Source organism: Camelus ferus, chromosome 5, assembly GCF_009834535.1.
Source record: "Camelus ferus isolate YT-003-E chromosome 5, BCGSAC_Cfer_1.0, whole genome shotgun sequence".
NCBI lineage: Eukaryota > Metazoa > Chordata > Mammalia > Artiodactyla > Camelidae > Camelus > Camelus ferus.
In genome coordinates this window covers 77,687,429-77,709,533 of record NC_045700.1, presented here as the reverse complement: position 1 = coordinate 77,709,533, position 22,105 = coordinate 77,687,429, and the positions used below count along the sequence as shown (strand labels likewise).

Here is a 22,105-nt window from a genome sequence, read left to right as displayed (position 1 = left end):
GTTATAATTATCTTGATGACAATATTGTTAAGAACCATCATTTTCACTGTAAGAGAAAGATACCAGTATAAATTTTTTTTGAAAACTTAGTTACTTTTAATTAAATTTGAACTATTTGAATATTTGGAATTTGATATGTCAAATATTAAAATATATTTGAACTTGAGATATGAATATAAATTTGTTTTTAAAACATTTAAAAATTTGAAATGTTTTAAAAGTGAAAATGTTAACATACCCCCGTTTCATCCACTAAAAAGACCCAGTAGCAATGACAACTCGTGAGAATGTTAGCATGTTAGCATCAAACTATGGTCTCTGAATACTATTCCCTACTAAAAAGAACCAGTGATTCTTGGAGAGATCGCTGGTTCCAAATGTGAAGTGGCAAATGACAGGCAGAGACTAGATCATCTTGTTATGCTGGAAAGCAAGGAGGTTGGCCACTGGCTAAAGGTGCACAATTTTTCCATCAAAAGGAAGATGATGGCAACTGTTTGAAATACACAGCTAATAAATGTAGGAATGACAGAAGTAGAATAATTCATTATTCTGTAACATCTAATGAAATAACTGATTCAGGCAATAAACAGCTATGGATGTGAAACCTAAGAAGCCAAATATTAATGAGGAACTAGATATTCCAAGGGAGCCAAAAGGTCACCCTCCAACTTTGCACCTACTGATTAATCGATCAACTGGCATCTTTAAAAGGAGGGCAAACAAGTATTGCGTACTTTCTCATGAGGGGTCATATGAAGTATGGAGGATCACCTGTGAAGTACCCCTGCCAAAACTGTTAGCCCTGAATCTCAAGCCTTTATATCTAACTTCCAGTTATAGAAACATAGGAGATGGAAAACAAGTTGGAAAAAATTCAGCAAAATCCAGAATGTAATGGGACAATTGGCCCAGACTCTTTACGAGGCCACTGCTTGAGAAAAGGGTGATGGGGGAGATGACTGTGCCAGACAAAAAGAGGCTGAAGAGACCCATCAACTTCAACAGCAGCAGCAGCAACATTCCCTTATGTTAGTTAATTCTATGTCTTTAATTTGCATATGTGTTTCAACAAAGGACTGTGGTTGGCTTGCTGACTGACATAGTGTTTCTACTAACCTCTAGTGAAGAATGTAGCTGGCTAGGGTTTCCTGTGCTCCCTCCCAAAGTCTCTGCCCCCTCCCAAAGTCTCTGCCTTCCACTCCCCACCCCTAACAGAATCCAGAGGGGTAAGTTCACAAAACTAATAGCAAGAAGAGGGGCATAAACAGACAGAAATAGTTCTTACTCAAAATAGTTTCTTGGAGGCGGTTTTGGATTCTGCGTTGCGGGCTTGGTCACAGAGTCAAATGCTGTAATAAAAACCAGATAATTTTGTGTTCAACAATAAGGTATAATTACATATGCTGAGATAAAAGCAATCAAATATCACGCTCTGTCTGTGATGGAAATCACTGCGTGCTGTGCAGGACTGTGCTGCAGGGGTCTAAAATGAAATTTCCCCTGAACTGTGTGTAGAATATTAATAGTTGATTAGAGTTCTCTGAGTGTCAAATATAGGTAGATCTAGTGGGAACAGTGGTCCAAAATACAAACCCCATTTAACCAGGCTATTCAGAAAGTACAACCAGTAATTCTTGTACCATGTCTGGTATCACTTTACATTTGATTTGAATGATTCTCTCATTAAATTTCTTCTCTCTTCCCTTCTGTTCCTCTGTCTCCCTTACCCACCTGTTCACATACATACAAAAACCACATATATTATTATATTCTTATGTCATATGTGGTCATTATCTCAAATCCTCATATCCCCAACCAACTGCCTAACACTGACTGCCTTAATTTTAATATGAGATTTAATACCAGATGACATTGAGAAGAAAAACCTTTTGTAAACAACCATTTCTATGCTTTAACCCAGAAATTCCACTAGTAGATATTTTTTCCTTAAAAATAAGTAGTTAATTTAGGTAAAGATTTAAGATGTTTATCACAACATTACACACAGTACAGGGAAAACTGGAAACCATCTAAATGCACATCAGTAAGGTGCTCCTATGCTGTGGGATATTGTGTGACAGTTAAAATGAGACAAAACTATTCATATTAATGTGGGAAAATGTTTGGGATATCCTGCTAAATGAAAAAAAGTAAACTGCTAAACACTAGGTATAATGAAATATTTTAATAAACAACAATAAAACACATATGTATATGTATAGAAAAAACTCTAGAATTACATACATGCTATTTACAGAGGATACCTCTGGGTGGCAGGACTGCAGGCTGACTTTTACTTTCTATTTTCAACATTTTTGTATTGTATGAGTTACTGTTGCAATACCAACTTGAATAATAAGTTTTATTTAAACGTTACATGAGAGGAAAAATTCATAAAACATACTGTAGACTAGAACCCCTTACTATTTCTAAAAGTTTTCTTTCTCAGTGTATGAAGAAAGAATGGGGTAGTCATTCAGTGAATCCATGTCCTTGTCTATAAAACTTACTTTTTCAAGGAATTCTGTCCTAATATATTATACCTGAATAATTTCTCCTTGGCCCCATTATCTCCTAACATTCGTGACTTTGGACTTTCATTCCTATATATATATTATTTTTCAAATATTCCTAAGTAGTTTTTACATGTATATGTTCTATATCCTCAACTGTATAAAATCCTTGGTTATTGCCTTTTCTTTCTATGGTATAGTTTTCTATGATCAATAAACGCTAAGGATTTTGTGATTAATGGGCTAATTCAGGGGTCATCAAATAATGGTCTGTGAGTGAAATCTGACCAACTACATGTTTTTGCACAGACCATGTGCTAAAAATAAGTTTTACATTTTCAAATGATTGGGGAAAAAAACCCAAAAGAACAATAACACTTTGTGACATATGAAAGTTATGTAAAATTCAAATTTCAGCGTCCAGACACAACGTTTTATTGGAACACAGACACATTTATTTGTTTACATATTTTCTGTGGCCGCTTTCATGCTATAATATAAAAGTTGTAATGAAGACTGTATGTCCCACAAAGCCCAAAATATTTACTAGCTGGTTTTCACAGAAAAAGTTTGCCAGCCCCTGAGTTAGCATAATGTGTGTAAATAGCATCAGAAAGGTCCTTTAAAAAAAAATCCGCTATTGTAGGATGCGTTTAGTAGTTTGCTGGATTGCATCATTGTTCTCAATTCTTCTCTGCTGCTTTCATAATAGGATTATACATCCATATTTTTATGCACATGACATTGCAATGTCTTCCCGTAAAGAAGACAGTATACACCCTTGCCCCAGTGTCTTTAAGCTTGGTCATGGTATGCTTTGGCCAGTGAAATATTAGCAGATATGATGTGAATGAGGCTTTAAACATGCTTGCATAGTTTGACATGGATTTTGGGGTGTCTGTGGTCTGCCAAGAGGTAGCAGCCATCCGTCCAGCTAACCACTGGTCCCAGAGTGAGAGACATGCAGAACATACCTGAACTTGAAGCAGAGTCAATTCAGTCAGGGCAAAGACTCGTGAGTGAGAAACGAATGCTGCTAAGAGTCATTGAGGTTTGCAGATTATTTATTATATGACAATCTGCCTGATACTCTGGGACTTACCACTTGTTAGTTATGGTGTAGTTCGTGTAGCTCTTCTATGCTAAACATATAGAAACTGGAAATCTCATTAGATTTAGGAAGAAGTAATATGGATTACACCAGGTAACCAGTAAATGTAACATACTTATACTGCTTTATGAGTATAGTTATAAGCTTGAGAAAAGTCTATTTTTTTTCACCAAGCTGTTCTAATGCCTTGGAATCACATTTTCAGTGGGCTATTGTCCAACAGTACGAAAGCCAGTTGGTTGCTGTTAAAATGAACAAGCTGAACTCCTATGCTTCTTTGTCCATTTCCCCACTCCTCTTGTTTGATGCGTGATGTGACGTGTGATTTTATGCATCTCTGTAGATCTGATTTCCAAGTCTTGAAATGCAACTATATTTTTACCTGTGAAATGGGACACTTTTTTGATAAAAATTTTGCTCTATTCTAAACCTATACAAATTTGGTGCTCTTTCCCATAAGTATTTAGAATCTGGTTATATTACTGAAGATGTGTAGTGTTCGTAAGGCAAGGTTTCCTAACAGTGGCACTATTGACACTTGAGGCTGGAAAACTACTTGTTGTGGGTGGTTGTCCCGTGCGCGTTACTATTTTAGTAGCATCCCTGACCTCTATAAACACTGGATGCCAGCAGTGCCTCTCCGATCCACCCACTCTTCCCCATCCTGTGCAGTCACTGATGAGCAAACATGTCTTCAGACATTTCTGTATGTTTTCTGGGAGGTGAAACCACCCAGATGAGAACAGCTGCCCTAAAAGTAAATTTTAACGTGGTGGTTACACATTATAATAATCCAGTAAGTTTTCTTTTTTTACATCTTGTTTTGAAATAACTACAAATGTACAGAAAAATCCCAATTATAGTACAAAGAACGCTCATGTCCCACTTGCTAACATTTGCCAGGTGTACTTTTTCTTTTTCTTTCCCACTTTTTTTCTGAATCATTTGGGAATAAGTTGCAGGGAGGATACACTCTTACCCCTTAATACTAAGTATGTATTTCCTAAGAACAAAGCTATTCTCTTGCATAGTCACAGTATGAGTAACAAAAACAGGAACTTCAATATAATACAATATTATTATTCAATCCACAGTCCATATCCGACTTTTGCCAGTTGTTCCCCAAAATGACAATGCTTTTCACAGTCCAGACTCCAGTGAAGGACACACGTTGTATTATCATATTTCTTAGTCTCTCTCTTTTTTTTTTTTTGTTTAGAGTTCTGCAGCTTGCTTTATCTACCTAGTGGTACATCCTACACACCTTTCCCTAATTCTTTACACCAGGTATGTATATATATCTCTTTGACTACCGCTGATTGATGTTTTGGTTGTTTTGTGGCTTCTTTAAAAATATCTTTGTTGTTACCAACAATGTTGAGATAGATATCTATGCACATTTATCCCAGGGCACGTGTGCTTGTGTATCTATAGGCTAACTTCCTAGCACTGAGACTAAATATCCTTTAAGAATTAATCTCCTTTAATCTAGAGCAGTTTCTCAGACTTTCACTGGTGTTTAAACCTCAGTATTTTTCAAGAGTACAGACTACTTTTTGTAGAATGGCTCTCAGTTTGGATGTGTCTGATGTCCCCATGATTAGATTTAGGTTGTGCAATTTTGGCAGAAACATTATGAGAGTAATGCTGTGAACTTCTCAGGGCATCTCGTCAGGAACCATGAGATACAGGTTAAAGCCTTTATTGGTGATGTTAACTGGTCATCTGGTCAAGGTGGTGTATTAGTTTCCCAGGGCTAGCCTAACAAGTTAGCATGAATTTGGTGGCTTAAAACAGAAGAGCCTTCTCTCACAGTATGGAGGTCAGAGTTCAAAATCAAGGTGTAGTCAGGGCTGTACTCCTGGAGGGTCTAGGGTATAATCTTTCTTCTTTGCATCTTCCAGCTTCTAGTGGCTGTCTGCATTTCCCGTGGCTGTCTCATGCTAACCTCTGCCTCTATCTTCACATGGCCTTCTTTTACTTCTCTCTGTCCATGCCTTCTCCTCTTCTGGTCTCTTATAAAGACACTTGTCATTGGATTTAGAGCTTGAGTAATCCAAGATGATTTCATCTTGAGATCTTTAACTTAACTACATCTGCAAAGACCCTTTTTTTCCCCAAATAAGGTCACATTCACAGATCCTAGGGGTTAGAATGTGGAAAAATCTTTGGGGGGCACCATTTAAGCCAGTACAGGTGGTACCTGCCAGGCTTTTTCACTATTTTTCTTTTTTTTTTTATTAACAAGGAATTAATGGGAAGATACTTTGAGACAATGAAAATATTCTATTCCTCATTAAGCTCTCACCCATTGGTTTTAGCATCTATTGATGATTCTTGCCCAACAGGTGATTTTTTAATTGCATTATTCCGTCTACATTTACTAGTTGGTGTTCTATTGAAAGACCCTTTCCTTCCTTCCTTCCTTTTTTATATCTATATAGACTTATTTTATTCAATGGGTTATAAGCTATCATTGTTCTTTTATTTTCATGCTCAAACTTTCCCAAATGTGGCCATCGAGAGCCCCATCAAGGTCGGCTTCTGTGTTCCTGAACATGACCCCCACCATTCTTTGAGCAACTTTCTTTCTGGCACAAGAAAATGTTCTAAGCTCGTTTTATGTTTTTCCCATCTTGGCTCTAGAATCAGCCATTTCACCAAGGATCTTTAGTTTCTTTTGGTGGGGAATAATATTTAAAAGCCAAGATCTATGTCTGAGAAGCCTTTTTCAATACAAAAATTTGAGCCCTACTTTCGAAGACTGTAATTCACAAGTCCTTGGGTAGGGCCCAGAAATGTACATGTGTGTGTGTGTGTGTGTGTGTGTAAAGTTTCCAGTAGCTTTGCTACACGGCAGTGTGTGAGAACTACAGCTCTAATGCATTTGAGGCATGACTTAGTTTACACTACATTTTTCAAAGCACATTTTTTATCTTAAGGGACAAATAATTGCCTCATACCTTAATTACTGGATACCAGAAATCTAAGCAAGATAAAACCTACACTATCTGAAACATGTATCAGACATCAGATGTCAGTGATGGATGTCTAAGATAGAAAATGTGTTCCATAATGTAAAATAATTATTGATTACAAAATCAAGTCAACTTAGATTCAAGTCTAGATGTAATTATAATCTCAATTTAAAAAGAAAGTGGAAATTTTACTTTTAAATTGCATTCATCTGACTATAATCTCTCTCTCTCTCACACACACAAAAGAATACATCACTCTGTGGGAAGGGATGCAGGGAATACAAGAGTTTTCACAATGGAATAGAAAAATCATTTATTTCAATATCCGTTGCCTGACTATCTTCAATAATAGATAACTCACAGAAGGAACAAAATTACTTCAGTGAAGCCAGACTGTAGTGTTGAAAAGTTATATCACATTTTGGTATTGAACGTGAAAAAGCATTTTTCCCATATGAAATTTTGGGTTAATCTTTTTTTTTTCATTCCTTAAAAAAAATAAGTGCATTCCAGGAACTAACACTTATATTTTGAGGAAGAAGTTCTTGTTCTATCTACAGATAATCAGTGTATATATTGAGACTTGGAGTCTGTAACTTTGCCTTTGTGAAAAGGAACACAATATACCTCCTTTTTCAGATGGCAGCACTTTGATCGCCCACTGAGAATCACTGAGGTTAGTTAGAAGAAAATCCCCCATGGGAGTAAGAATGGTAATTCTTATTATCAACAAATAATGATCGTTGTCATTTTTGAGCTTGTACCAGGAATTGTACATATCATCTCTATTTTTGAATCAAGTAAGTATCGATAAATGAAGTAACTTGTTCAAGGTCACATAGATTGGAAACGGCTAAGGCAGGACTCAAGCCCAGTCAGGACAGACCAGGTTATGGTCAGTAACAAACAACTGGCAAATCTCAGCAGCTTGTAGTGACAGAGGATGCAGCTCAGGCTACACTGGCACCTTGGTTTGGCTGTGGCTCTATGAGTTTCATTTCCATCCTCAAGCCCTGGCTGACCATGAAGCCTCTGTTTGGAATACTGCCAGGAGCTGCAGCAGACGAGAAGGAGGACTGCAAACCACACAGTGGCTCTGAACCCTTCTACCTGACAGAGGAACAAAATGGTTTCAGTGCAGCCAACTGCAGCGTTCAACCGCTATGTCACATTTTGGGTTTGAACATCGGTATTTGCATTTCAATGGCCAGAGCAAGTGAGGCCAAGTTTGATGTCAGTGAGGTGGGGAAGCAAAATCCTCTCACAGGTAGGGGCAGCAAATATTTGTGACTGTAACCAGCTTACCACACACTGGTATGCAGGTGGCATAATGTAACCTTAAGCCAGTGCAGCAGTCCCCGGTCTCAGCAACTGGTCCACAGTGTGAAGCAAAAACTTGTTCGATGGTTTGGAAAAGAGTTGACCTTGCTCTTTCTCTAATAAGGAGCTGCTGCGGCCATTTTTCTGCTGGGAGTAAGTGCGACAAAAAGTCTGCTGATTTGTGCAGGAAGGCAGTCAGGAGAAGCGGAACCCCAGCACCGAGGATCCCATGAATCTCTGGAACAGCTCACCCTGAGGATGGTCCCACCTCTGAACTTTCCAGTGATATATCCCAACAAATTCCCTTAGGTTGAACCAGTTTGAAGAAGAACTTCTATTACTTCTATTTCTAATTGATAATATTAAAATCTAAGACCTAGCAAAGTCCTAAACTTTGTCTTGGAAGAAGCACACATGTATATGTGTATGATACACTTAATTTTCTAAAAAAAGCAATGTAGTAATACTATGACAATTTTGAAACTAAGGAGGAAATTACCCATAACCATACTACCCTAGAACATGAACTACTCATCAGGTCTGGGTATGTTATTCCACTTCCCCCTCCCCACCATGTGCACTGACTTTTACATAAGTTGTGTTAAAGCATACAAATCATTTTGTGTCTTACCTTTTCACTTAAATGTACATTTGAATTCTTCTCCCACATTGCTACCTAATATTATATGGATTGCTGGAATAGCTACAAAATATTCCAGCACTTGGCTGTAACACAGTATCGATGAAAATTTCCCTAATCTTGGACATTTAGGTTGCTTCCAGTCTTTCACTTTACAGGTAACAGCGCCACATACAGAAATGCGGGTGCGTGGAGAACAATGGCAAGGGCACACACAAGGCGCTATGCCACTGGGCGCTGTTCTTTAGGTCTCTGTACAGCCCCCTGGACCATCAGGTGACGAAACGCACAGACTCGGGCAGGCGTTGGGCTCTGCCTACTGCATGTCACTGATCTAGATACCCGCAGATGCGGATCTGGTCTTATTGTGCTGTTAAAAGAAAAAAAAAAAACTGGCATAAATATCTTGAAATTTTTCACCATAATAATGAATTCTGATTTGGAATAGTTGGTTAAAATTCAGAAGATAATAACTTATAGGTGGAAGCGAGTAGGAGAGGGAAACTTGCAAACGCATCAGTAATAAGTCAGAAATAAGTGCTACTGAGATATATCAACAAAGATTATAGGCAAAAACCAATCTTTTTTGTACTGAGGTCCTCAGCTGGCATGAATTGCTCACATAAATCTGTTTGGCCACTGTCCTGAGGAGGTTATGCTGAAAGGGGCAGCTCTTTACTGTTTCCCGGGAGTCTGTGTACTGCCCTGTGCGGGTCACACAGCTCTGCCGGCCTGGCCTGCTCTCTGGCCTCTGAGGGCTCTTGTCTCTGGTCCAGAATCCTCCCGTAACAACATTCCTGTGCACTTTCCAGTGAACCTGAGATAGTATTTCCCTTGCTTGCTCGAGATTTATATTTATATCTATCTGTTATAAATAATTAAAAGGGGCTGACATGGTTATTCAAGAGTAGTGTCCAGGCAGTTCTCCAAGTCAATTTATCTTTCTCAGTCTCATTTAAAAACTGGAAGACTGGTGGACTCTTGATTAGATGTTGAACTTTATGGCTCTGCTAATCTTGGTCTGGAGGTACAGGGCCACAGCTGTTGATCTTGGCACCTGTTTCTCAGTCCAGGTCCCGAACATGATTTCTTGACAACTGTATTAGCAAAAGCATTTAGCCTGTACCTACAGGGCCATTAAAAGCAGAGCTGGATAGTTTGTTTAGTGGATCTGACTTCATAAATTAGGGAATCCTTCTTTGGCAGAGTGTGGGCTGGCTCGGGACAAAGTGGTGGTATGTAGTGGAGCCAGAAGGATGTATATTAGTAACTTCTGAGCAGAGAACCAGAAATGGGCCTCGATCTTCAAAAGAAACCTAGTAAGAAAGTATCTCCCAAGAGTGAAGTTGGTCAAGCAGGGCCTCCCAGGGAGCGGTGACAGCATCTCCTCTGAGATGATGTGAGTGTAGTTGACCTAAAAGTGAGGGGATTTATAGTTCTCAGGAAGGGGGGAAAGGATGAGAACTACCAATAAAAATTAGGCCCTGGAAGACAGTCAGATAAAACGCAATCCCTACCTGCAACCTTTACATAATCACTGAGTGAATGAGCAGCTGGTGCAAGTCCTTTGACTGAAATGACTGATTACTTAACTTATATCTTTGGCTAAATTCTATTCAAAGAATACAGAGATATAACAATGTATCTTTTTATTGAGAAATTTTTAACGTTTTCATTTTCAACCAGTGATTTTAGTATTATTTTAGACAATGCCTTAGAGCTTCTTTTTTTTAAATACTTTTTTTCCGCAAAAAACTCCAGTATGATACCAAGAACGTTTATCCCCCCATAATTCAAATTTGGGGTGATGCCAAAGCCTGTTATAGGATTTCATTGTGATACTCAATCCTGAATATTTAATGTAGACCAACATGTCTTTGTTCTTTTCCAACAACTGCCAAGCCTTCACAGCAGCACCACACAAGAGACTTGTTTACAAAGCCTTTGCTCCCAGCCTCTCTTAGGGCCCCAGAATGTAAGCTGCCTGAGGGCAGACCGCACCTATAGCATTCGCTGGCTTCTCCTCATGCTTAATAAACACCATGCTGGCTCAATGGATAATAAATGCTAATGAATGTTCCTATATCCTTATTGCTATGTTTACTGGGGGAAAAAAAATAGAGAGAAAGGTTAAGTGGAAGTAGATAGATAGACAGACAGACAGACAGACAGACAGACAGACAAATAAATAAATAAATAAATAAATAAATAAATAAATAAAGGTATGTTATGAGAGAACCTGAAGTTCTCATTTAGTGAAATCCATGCTTTAGCACAGTGACAAGGTGTGTAGCTGTTTGAAAAGACAGAGAAGCAGCAGAAGTCTGTAGCATGTTTTCGCTTTTCAGAATTTCCCCACTACAGCATATTATTTCAGATTTTCTTAAGGGTTTTTCTCTGTACTCTCCAATTATCCTTTGAGGACCATCACTAAGGGGTGAAGCTGGCACTACTGCTTTCTGAAATAGCCCTAGTGTCTCATGGAGATGAGATTCTCTGGCTTTCAGTTCCCATTTGGTGACAGCCCCATCTAGCCTGACAGGCCATTTATTGCTTTTGGCAGCAGAGTGAGCTCTGTGCACAAGCATGGTTGATGAGGGAAACTCCATGGAGAGACTGAGGAGTGAAAGCAGCCTGGACTGGCTGGGAAAGGGCAGCTCAGGGAGCCGGTGTCCTGGATGCTTGCTAACGAGGATGGCGGCTCAAAGAGAGCTACTGCTAACCCACAGGAGCCCCACTGGCACGTCCCCCTCCCCCAGTTTCTGCAGGAGCCATCACCCTGCTCATGCATTCATAGGTCCTCAACCCCACTGCTTGCCCAATATGTATTCTGTAGAGACAAAGGGCAGACTTGAGGATCATTAAGAATATGTGGAGAAAAGCAGTCATCACATAGCAATTACCCAGAGAGCAAAGAGTCTGAGATTTATTTCTGAATGAAAATTTAAGGTGGAAATATACTTGACATCTTTAATCAGTCCCTTAAAATCACTGCATTCATTTATGCCACACTGACGTTATAAAGATGAATTAATGACTTCAAGTGTGGACTTCAAATCAAAATTATTTCAACTTATGTAAATGGAAGGCTTTTAAAATAACAGGCACATACACCTGTGTATGTTAAACACTAAGGAATTTCCTTTTTTTAAAACCCTAAGCAATAGAATGTTTTCAACCTTACCACATCACTCTAGTTATTGACTGGTGAAACAGCGCTCATATAAATACTGTGAGACTTAGTGATTCCTTGCAGAATCTGATTCATTAGGGAGAAGTACTCTCTGCTATTTTAAGCACTTAGGTTACCTGTTCTCTGAGCCAGTCTACTGTCATAGCAACTGATCTACCACAGAAAAGCAAGGGAGTGCCCTCCAGAAGTGCTTTTCCTTCCCCTTCATTTGGGAATCTTTCCTTGGCTCTTAGAATTAAGTTTCATAACTCAGGTACCTATTATGGAAAATTTCACTTAATGAATGATAATTTTGTGGCAGCTTTTAAATTTCTGAAGTGTCAGATTTAAGGGATGTTCAGATGCTACAGGTTAGCACCAAAGGTTGGGAGAGCATATGCTGGAATACCAGGAAAATCATGTGACAGATGAATGGGAAAATGAACCCCGTGAGTTTGTATAAATATATCCAGAAAAACTGAGATCGAACAAACCCAGATCAGTCAGAAACTGAGGGCTTATCTGGATCTCCTTAATTTTAATCACATTATGGTTAATCTGATCCCACATGGGGTTATAAACTGCTTTACATATTCCAAAAATGTCAAACAAACAACTAACCAGTGGCCTGATAAGGCAGTCTCCCATATTTAGACACTGTCCAAGGAGGGAAAAAAAAGTAAAAGTAAGTCCATTGGGGGAAAATGTTTCAGTGGCTCAGAATCAATGAACAATGAAACCATCGAATATTCTAAAGTCATAAAGTGTTTGTATAACATGGCCGTAGATGTTCATTCACCAAGTCGAAGTATTAGACTTCAGAAAACACTTAATACTTTAACTCTTTTTAAAAAAGGTGTGTGTGTGGTGGGGGGGGTAGTATAAGAAAGGAAACACATCTGAAATCACTTACCTGAAAACTTTGGGGTCCAGAAATACTTGTAATGTAGGACTTTTTAGCTCTTGGATAGGTAAAAATATAAGTATTCTATATCATACGTAAAACCCTGAGTGAGGCTTGGGCAGCTCCCTGTAATAAAACAAATTGACATTTCAGTGGTGAAATGTATAAACATTCATACTGATTGTGATCAACGAAGATTAAAAATAGCCTCAAGTCAGTTCAGGGCAGGTTTTGTTGCCAGATGAGTTCAGGTCTTGTCAGGCTTTGATGCCCCATGAGTTATGAAAAGTCTTTCATTTATCAAACCTCTTTGGACTTCAAAATTGGCAGATAAGGGATGGTGAACCTACACTGCTTTGTGCAGTGACTAACATTCTCTCTCCACTGAATAAAGCTGCATGGACTGTTCAAAAAGGAAAACAGGTGAGTTAAGGGCTGATGGAGCTGCAACAAGTTAACAAAGGAAAATAGTAATATTTGGGAATATCTGCCTTCAAGCAGAATGTTCTTTACATTTCTAATAAAAACAGGGAGCTGAGTAGATGGAAGAACTGATCTGAGATGTGTTTTGGTGATTCTTATGTTATGCTGGCAACACATGTGGGCAATTAGGACACACTTTCACACAACAGTGAGGCCAGAAAGTGAAATAAGGGATAATGGGATGTCTAATAGGTATGATTATGTGACAGACACACTTGTGGAGGCAAAGGGCAAGGGATTTGGCATCAATTGGCAGCCTTCCTGAGTTCAAACTTGACTCCATTACTTGCTTATCTAAGCCTCAGTTTCCCCATCTGTGAAATGGGGACAGTAGTATCCTAGGGTTGTGAGGAGGTACCAATACAATAAAACCTGTAAACACTTAGCACAGTGCCAGCTGTATGAATAGCAGTTAAGAAAATAAAACAAAAAAATTTCGAAGTTAATTGTTATCAAATGTACAGATACAAATATCTCACTCAGTGTGCTTAGTTAACATCAATGGTGTCATGAGATTACATATAAATACACAATCTTCTCTATTTGCACCAGGCCTCCGATGGGGGCACTCTTATGAAGAAAAAGACATTTGAGAGCTGTCTCTTGCACAGGAATCTTGCTTCAATTATACCTTAACATAAAGCAAGAGGCTTTTTTGCTAAAATAACTTGCTTCCCCACTGCCCTGTACTTTCCACTTTGTTCTGTGTGACAGTGGGTTTTAAATCAACCAATGTACTAGGCCTCAGAATTCTGCTACATCTGGGTTCAAAAAACCATTTTCTTCTATAGTTTTCTGAATTAATCTTATTTCTTGGTTGTCATATCTCATAACTCACAACTTTCTATGTATTGAATTTTGGGCTTTCTCTTCTTTTTCGCCATAAAGCTACATACCTGAAAGATAGCCAGCTCTTTCCTTCTCCCCACCTTAATGTTCACTGTGAAATATATACACATACTTTGTTAATTTAAAAAAAAAATTCCAAAGCCAAATAACATAGGAGAGTGTGTGTGTATGAAGCAAACAAGTAAAATGGGAAAATTTACCTTGAACTTTCATAATTTTATCACCTGCCTCCCACTTTGCAGAGATAATTGATGTTAACCATTAGGCCTATGTTCTTCCAAGTAACTTTTTTTTTAATTAAAATTTTTTTTGGGGGGAGGGAAATTAGGTTTATTTAGTTATTTACTTATTTAATGGAGGTACTGGGGATTGAACCCAGGACCTCCTGCATGCTAAGCATGCACTCTACCACTGAGTTATACTCTCCTCCCACCCCAAACAACATTCTAACTACATACAAACATTTATATCCTGCATGTTAGGGAGGAATTTGTTGTTGATTTAGCAAAAATAAAATCATTCTATACATACTGTTCTGCAGCCTGCATTTTTCCTGTTTAACCATGTACGATGGCCATCTTCTCATATTGTTACTATTCCCATTCTTCTGTAATACGTTGTATTCCTTAAGCATAATTTGTATAGTTATTAACTTATTCCTTCATTCACCAAAGTAATAATTTTTAAAAAATTATTTGATTGAAGTGTAATTGACTTACAATATTAGTTTCAGTTGTACAGCAAAGCGATTCAGTTATACATATATATATACATATATATTTTTTATTTTCAGATTCTTTTCCATTATATGTTATTATAAGAAACTGAATATAGTTCTGTGTGCTATACAGTAGGACCTTGTTGTTTATTTACTTTATGTATAGTAGATTGTATCTGCTAATCCCAAACTCCTAATTTATCCCTACCTCCTCTTTCCCCTTTGGTAACCATAGTTTGTTTTCTATGTCCATGAGTCTGTTTTTTCACCGAAGTAATATTTATTAATCGTTCAAATGAGGAAAATATGTGCTAGTTGCTACAGAAAGTGCAATATTGTAAAAGACAGTTTTTGTTTTCTGGATGCTTATTATAATCTGAAAAGAGAAATAAGACAGGGACACATATAACTACAATATTAAGTAGAATAGAATATGCAAACCTAGATTTTAGTACCACTGTGGGTCAGAAGAAAGTGAATTAACCTTTGGAAGGGTTGATCAGAAGGTTTTTAAGGAGATTTTGGATTTAAATTGGGTCTGGAAAGATTGGCTGGATTTCAACTGATGTAAAAGAGGAACAAAAATATCTTTGGCCAAATTTCTGAGAGAAGATAGAGACCATGCCCCCCCCCCCCCACTAGATAGCCTTTATTTTAACACTTTTATTATGGTATGATTCCTGTAAACTACACACATTTCAGATGTACAATTTGATGAATTTTGATAGATGTATACACACTAATGAAACAACCACCACAATCAAGATAGCTAACATTTCCATCACTCCCCAAGAGGTGCAAATTTTGAACTCCTGAATTATTCTTTTCAAACTCCTTCCTCCTGGTAACCATACTTTTGTTCTCTATGTCTATGAGTCTACTTCTGTTTTGTAAATAAGTTCATTCTTCTTTTTATTTTTTAGGCTCCATGAATACGTGATATTATATGGTATTTTTCTTTCTCTTTCTGGCTTACTTCACTTAGAATGACAATCTCCAGGTCCATCCATGTTGCTGCAAATGGCATTATTTTATTCTTTTTTATGGCTGAGTAATATTCCATTGTATAAATATATCACATCTTCTCGGACCAGTCATCTGTCTATAGACTTTGGGTTGTTTCCATGTCTTGGCTATTGTACTTACTGCTGCTGTGAACACTGGGGTGCAGGTGTGTTTTCAAATTATATTTTTCTCTGGATATATGCCCAGGAGTGGGATTGCTGGATCATATAGTAAGTTTGTTTTTAGTTTTTTAAGGAACCTTCACACTATCCTCCATAGTGGCTGAACCAATTCACATTCCCACCAACAGTGTAAGAGGGTTCCTTTTACTCCACACCTGATAGAGGATATGTTCAAAGGAGGGCCATAATCTAAATGGATTGATGTAAAACAATTTTTGACTTCAGAGATATTAAAAAGTGGGGAGAGATGTAAAAATTAAATCAAGAAGATAGCGTATTTGGTCAGTTTGATTGGAATGGAAGGTTTCCAGAAGGTAAATTGATTTTAAAAAATTCATAAAAGAAGTAGACATATCATGGAGAGTGTCGACTGCCATGGGACATCTGGAATCTGCCTCTTTTGACTCTTGCATTGAATTCTCTTCCAGATCTTTCTTTTCTTCTTATAACAAGCTGTTAGAATTTAGGAAGAGATCAGATAAACTGGTCTTGAAGCATAAAAGTCCGTATTCTGGAGTCCTTATCCTAATGATGTCTTGAAAGCTGCTGACCCATTTTGGCAGGCTCTCTCATTACACTTTTTTCCATAAAGAGATAAACATTTCATATTAGTTTATTAATATGCCCAGCAATGTACTAGGCACCAAGGTGTCAGTGGTGAACAAGTCTCATCCTCACATGCTCATGGCCTAGTTACTAGAATTTCCAGTGTCTTCTCCCCCTTTCCCAGACTATCATCACTGTCAAATTTGCTGGCCTATTAACCATCAAAAATGTCCATCACCTCGACATCGCATTCTGCTGTCTTGGCATTGTTTCTCGTTAGTGGCTGTGATTTCCTCTTTGCCTTGCTGAACTCTGATTTCTTGAAATCTCCGTGCCCTTTCTTAACACCTAGGTGATTTTTTTTTCCTACTGAGCTTTACTTTAAGCAGAGCTATTTATAAATTAACTTTCATTTTCTTTTCATAGCATTTCCATAATTATTTCATAAAAGAAAAACACATTGGTTTTTGGGTTCCCTTGACATTGATGAGGACAATTATGATGATGATGAAGAAGCATGGGTGGACTCAGAAATATGCCAATATCTGCTACAGAAAATGCTTATAACAATAAACACAAGTGGGCTTTAGAATCAGGCATGAAGCTTAGTATACACATTTAGGATTTTTCATCTTTTTGAGGAAATTACTGTGATGAAATATTCCCCCTTATCTCTGATAATACTCCTTCTGGAATCTACCTGGTCTCTTGTTAACACAGCTATTCTAGTAGCCTCCAACATGGTCTCCACCTCATGGTATGCACACCTTTGTGTAGTCCTCACACTGTGCCAAAATTGGTCTGTGTAACTAATAAAATATGGTAAAAGTAAAGTTATTTCACTTCTGAGACTAGATGATGAAAGACTGTGACTTCTCTCATAGGCCCTGTCTCTTTATTGGATCACTTCCTCTGGGGGGAGTCATGGCATGAGAAGCCCTGTGGAGAATCCAAGTGAAGGAGCTGAAGCCTCCTGCCAACCACCAGGGAAGTGGGCCTGGATGCTGGTCCTCCAGACCCAGCCAAGCCTGGCACCTAGACTGTGAGAGACCCTGAAAAAGAAAACCCGGAATCCCGATGCACAGAAATTGAGATAACAAATGTTCGTTGTTGCATCTGAGGTCACTTGTTATGCAGCAACGGATAACTTATACATCTAGCTTTCTTTTGATTAATACTTTCATGGTGTTTTGAGGGTCCCAAGCCACCCCTATTTCGGTGATTGGCCAAAAGGACTCACAAGACTCAAGAGAAGGGTTATATTTGCAACTAAAGTTCATTACAGCAGAGGATACAGAGCAAAGCAGCAGGAAAGGGGCTTTCATTGGGTAGAGTCCTGAGGGATCCAGCACAGGCTTCGGAGTCCCTCACCAGAGGCCACATAGGATGTGCTTTCTCTCTCGCAGCAAACTGTAGGACCACATGTGAAATGTCTCTACCCAGCGAGCTCTGCTGGAGTCTCAGGGTCCACAGCTTTTCTTTGGCATGCTGGTCACGTAAGCATATCTTGCTACGCAACCAGCCATGGCAACTGAAACGCAGGGCAGTGAAACCAGGTGCATCTCGTTCATCCTGATACTTGTGCAAAGCAATCTGACAAGCTGACATAGCACAGCCCATTGCTCCAGGTGGACATAACAAAATCATCATGTTCCCAGCAGCTCCTCAAGGGTCATTCATGGTCCAGGTTCTCTTGGAAACATGCAAGGAACAAGCAGCCAGACCGGCTCTGTTAACTCTTTCCTTACAAAAGGTGGCCAACAGTTAGCATCAACTACCAAATATGTAGCTAAATGAGACTTCAGAAAATTCCAGCCTCCAGGCTTCAAGTCTTCCAGCTCAGGCCCTAGACATTGTGCAGCAGAATGAAGCATTCCCTGCTGTGCTCTGTCAGAATCGCTGACTCAAAGAAATGATAGGAAAGAATAAATGATTACTGTTTGAAGCCACCAAGCTTTGGAGGTGGTCTGTTCTACAGCAATAGATAGATAATACAGGGTAGTATTTTCTTGCTTCTTTACAAGCCTGGCAATTTTTTATTGAATGGATTTTATGTTGTGGGGCACTGAATTTTGTTGTGTTTCATTTAATAGTGTTAGATTTTGTTTACTGTTACTAGGAATTTGTAGGATCCTTTTAAGGGCTGCTTTTAAGTTTGCTAGGGTCCAGAGCAGCCTTTAGCTTGAAGTTAATTTATTGCCACTGCTAAGGTGACAGTATCAGGAACTAACAAACTTTCGGTAAGGGACACAAGGTAAAACCTGTAGGCTTTGCAGGCTGTATGTAGTCTCCGTTGCACGTTTCTCTTTGTGCACTTTTACAGTCCTTTAAAAATATAAAATTATTCTTAGTTTGCAAGCCACTCAAAAACAAATCTATGGGCTAGACATGGCCTGTGGGCTGTAGTCTGCCAACCCCTGCCCTGTGTGACGTCCTCTGCATGAAGAGGTCTTTCCAGAAACTGGCTGAAAGGAGTTCCAAGAACTTTTCTGCCTATTCATTCTCAGGGTTCTCTCCCCAGCCCTGGGTGGTTTCCTCTCATGCATGTGCAGATTAGCATTCAGCCAAAGACTTGAAGGGACCTTTCTCCAAATTCCTCTCAGCGCAGCCCCCTCCTCTCTGGCAGTCTTCTACAAACCCTAGCTGTCACGGCCTCTCTGAACTCCGGTCTCTCTCTTTTCCACGTTCTGTGTGGGTCCCCTTCCTGTGTCGCAGCCTGGAAACGGCCTCGAGGAAGTAAGCTGGTTTGATTGCAGGAGTCACCTTCTTTGTTTCCCTCCTCTCAGGGTCACAGCCCTGTGCTGTTTGGTTTTCAATATTTTCAAAACCATTGTTTCAAAAATGTTTTCTAGTTGCTTCAGGTGGGAGGTTAAATTCAATCCCTTTACTTTATCTTGGAAAGAATCTTTATATTTGAATTAAGTTAGTATTAACGGTCATGTTTCTGTTTGCTTACACATACTTACTTCTATGTGTTGGTTTCTACTTATATTGAACATAATTTCTAACAGGAACTATTTAGTTCTATTTAATGTCCTCCCTGTTAAACATAGCACCGTGTTCTCACACATGTAGATCATCATAAATGCCATTGATAAAAGCTGTATGTCAGGGACCACAGACTCACAAGGTTTCTAGTTGAGGACAACTCTTAAAGGATCAAGCTGATCCTAGTCCATCTCTAACCATCTACAGAATTTTCCTCTTTAACATCCTTAGAAGTAAACATGTGCTTCTGAGGGTCATACTCTACTTTTTAAGATAGCCTGTTTCATTCTTGGCCAGCAGAGAATTATTGTCAGAAAACATACATTTTAATGAGCTAAAATTTAATTCCTTATAACACTGACTTTTTAGCTCTTACTGATTTTGTGTTTAACCTAAGTCCAGGGGATCTTTTCTTACCAAGTCCTTTTAACTCTCATTGTGCGTTACTGATTCAGTCTACAAATATGTGCTGTGATGGGCTCTGTGCTGAGCTTGGGGTTGCAGGGGTGAGAAAAAGGAGGTCATGTCCAGGCCTCAGGCATCGTTCAGTCTGGTGGGACAGTTAGAGAGCAATCAAAGGAATAAACATGCACACGAGTGAAGTGACAGTGTGATATGTGCCAGTAGGCAGCATGCTGTGGTGACACTACATAGAGGAGGACCTGACCTGATCAGGGAAATTAGGGAGGACATCCTTGTAGACATGTGAGTTGGGATCTGAAAGCAAAGTAGGAGATAATCAGACAAAAGGGGTAAGAGCTTCCAGAAAGAGAGAACAGCCTGGGTAAAGGTACTGGGGCAAAAAAAGAGCAATTGGTGCTAAGTCTAAATGTAGGACTTTCAGATAACCCTCAAGTATTCTCCTCACTCACTGAATACACCCAATCTGAGAAAAAACACTGTATTACGGAAAACGTGTTTCTATCTTTTTTGGCAGGGAAAAAACACTGTATTATGGAAAACACGTTTCTGTCTTTATTCCAATGGGAGGAAGTACTTCAGATTGACCTTGCAAATATTATTGTCCCCACCTGAGCTTTTGTGAGCCCTGAAGCTTATAATACATTTTGGAATGTCCTCTTTAAGACAAAAAATACAACCGATGAATGCAAAGGTTAGTACAGGGCGTGGAAGAGGCCTCCCAAGTGAGAGGCCCTGATGCTGACGCCTCGTTAGTTTCCGAGTAAATAAATCTACCTTCTACCTTGCGGTATTCAGACAAAAGGTCCATGACCACTTACTGGTAACGTATCGTGGGAGTCCAGATGCTGTGTAAAATCTGGACTTGACAGACTGGCTAAGTGTCCTCCAAATGCAAAGACTTTGTGTTTACTTGGCTTAAGTCTGAGAATTGAACAGGTCAAAGTTTGACTCTGTAACCTTCACCACAGCGGTGTGGTGTGTGGGGCTGAGCGGCTGAGCGCGGGTGTGTATCTTTCAGGTTCTCAAATGAATCCTGAACGTTAAATGTCTAGTTTTAACCCCTAGCCGATTGTTTTGTTCTAGCACTCAAATCTCAAACCACAGATTCTGAGCTAAAAAGTCTTCTGAATAAGAGCTTGGGTTTCATGCCCATGCTAACCAGTGCGTGTCCACAGAGAACACGTCATGGACGGCCCCGAGGCAGCACCTCCACCCTCGACCCTCCTCTGTTCACGTCACAGCAAATTCCCCTGGTCAGAGGAGGCTCGAGGAGAGGAGATGGATGTCTTAGTGCAAGTCCCCCATCCCTGCTGCAATACACTGCCTGCTTCATTGTCAGAAAAAGAGGGCACAATACAAATAAAGACGCCCCCCAACCCTGGCTGCCACCCTTCAAACAAAAACAAAAACAACCCTCAGAGTCAGCTATGCTGTGGATCATTATTGTAAAGCAGGACTAATACTAACAACAACGAAGTAACAACAGCCGCACTGTGACTGAGGGCTTCTGCATTCCCAGGGTAGTTGTCTGGGCTCTTAGAAGACTTTAATTAGAGCTCAGAGGTAGGTGAGTTGCATGACTAAAGTTCCTGCCATTCTGGTCACCAGAGGAGTAAAATTAGGTGAGGTTAAGTGGTCAACTCATGGACACCTGGTCATGCTCGGCTGCAACTGCTTTTCCAGTCTGTCAGGTTTTTTGGAATCTGCCTCGTTAGCAGCTCTGCCAGGCCCTGTGCCCTTACTTACAGGTGCTGGGTTTGGCGCAAATGTGTTAATAATGTCAGCTGATTGCCCACGGGTTTGGCCACACCAAGTTTGAACCTGTTTGCTTTTTTTTAGAAGTAAGTCTAAGTGGGACATCCCTGAGCCCAGAAATAACAGACCTGGGGCCAAGTAGAGTGAGTCTGAGTGCCTGCCAGGCATGGTGCAGAAACAAGAACAGGGCTTTTCCATAGGAGGTAAGTGACTGCAAGTGGCCCCAAGTTAGTTTAAGTTTTTCCTACTTTAATATTTAGGAACAGTTCAAAACCATATTTTTGCTACTTATGTAGTCATAGAACTACTTCTAAGAAGACAGGGAAATTTTAGATCTAGTAAGGAAATAAAAAATAAAGTCCTGCTGAAGGTAAGTGAAGACTTGGAACTTTCCTGTCCTGCGTGTCCCCTACCCACTCAGACTTCTGCAGTGTCTTTGTTTTGTGCCTGGTGAGGACAGAGCAGTTCTGTCTCGGACAGGGGCTCTGGGATCAGTGAGTTTGCTCACCCTGGAT

The 22,105-nt window shown here is 39.4% G+C and overlaps 1 long non-coding RNA gene across 1 annotated transcript in view; it reads left to right on the top strand.

Annotated features, from left to right (window-relative positions):
• The window catches only part of LOC116663762, a 65,765-nt gene that overhangs the window by 5,783 nt on the left and 37,877 nt on the right, over positions 1-22,105 (top strand). The window contains exon 2 of the long non-coding RNA XR_004320086.1: positions 4,847-4,914. This is a non-coding gene — a long non-coding RNA (uncharacterized LOC116663762). The remainder of the gene's footprint in view (positions 1-4,846; positions 4,915-22,105) is intronic.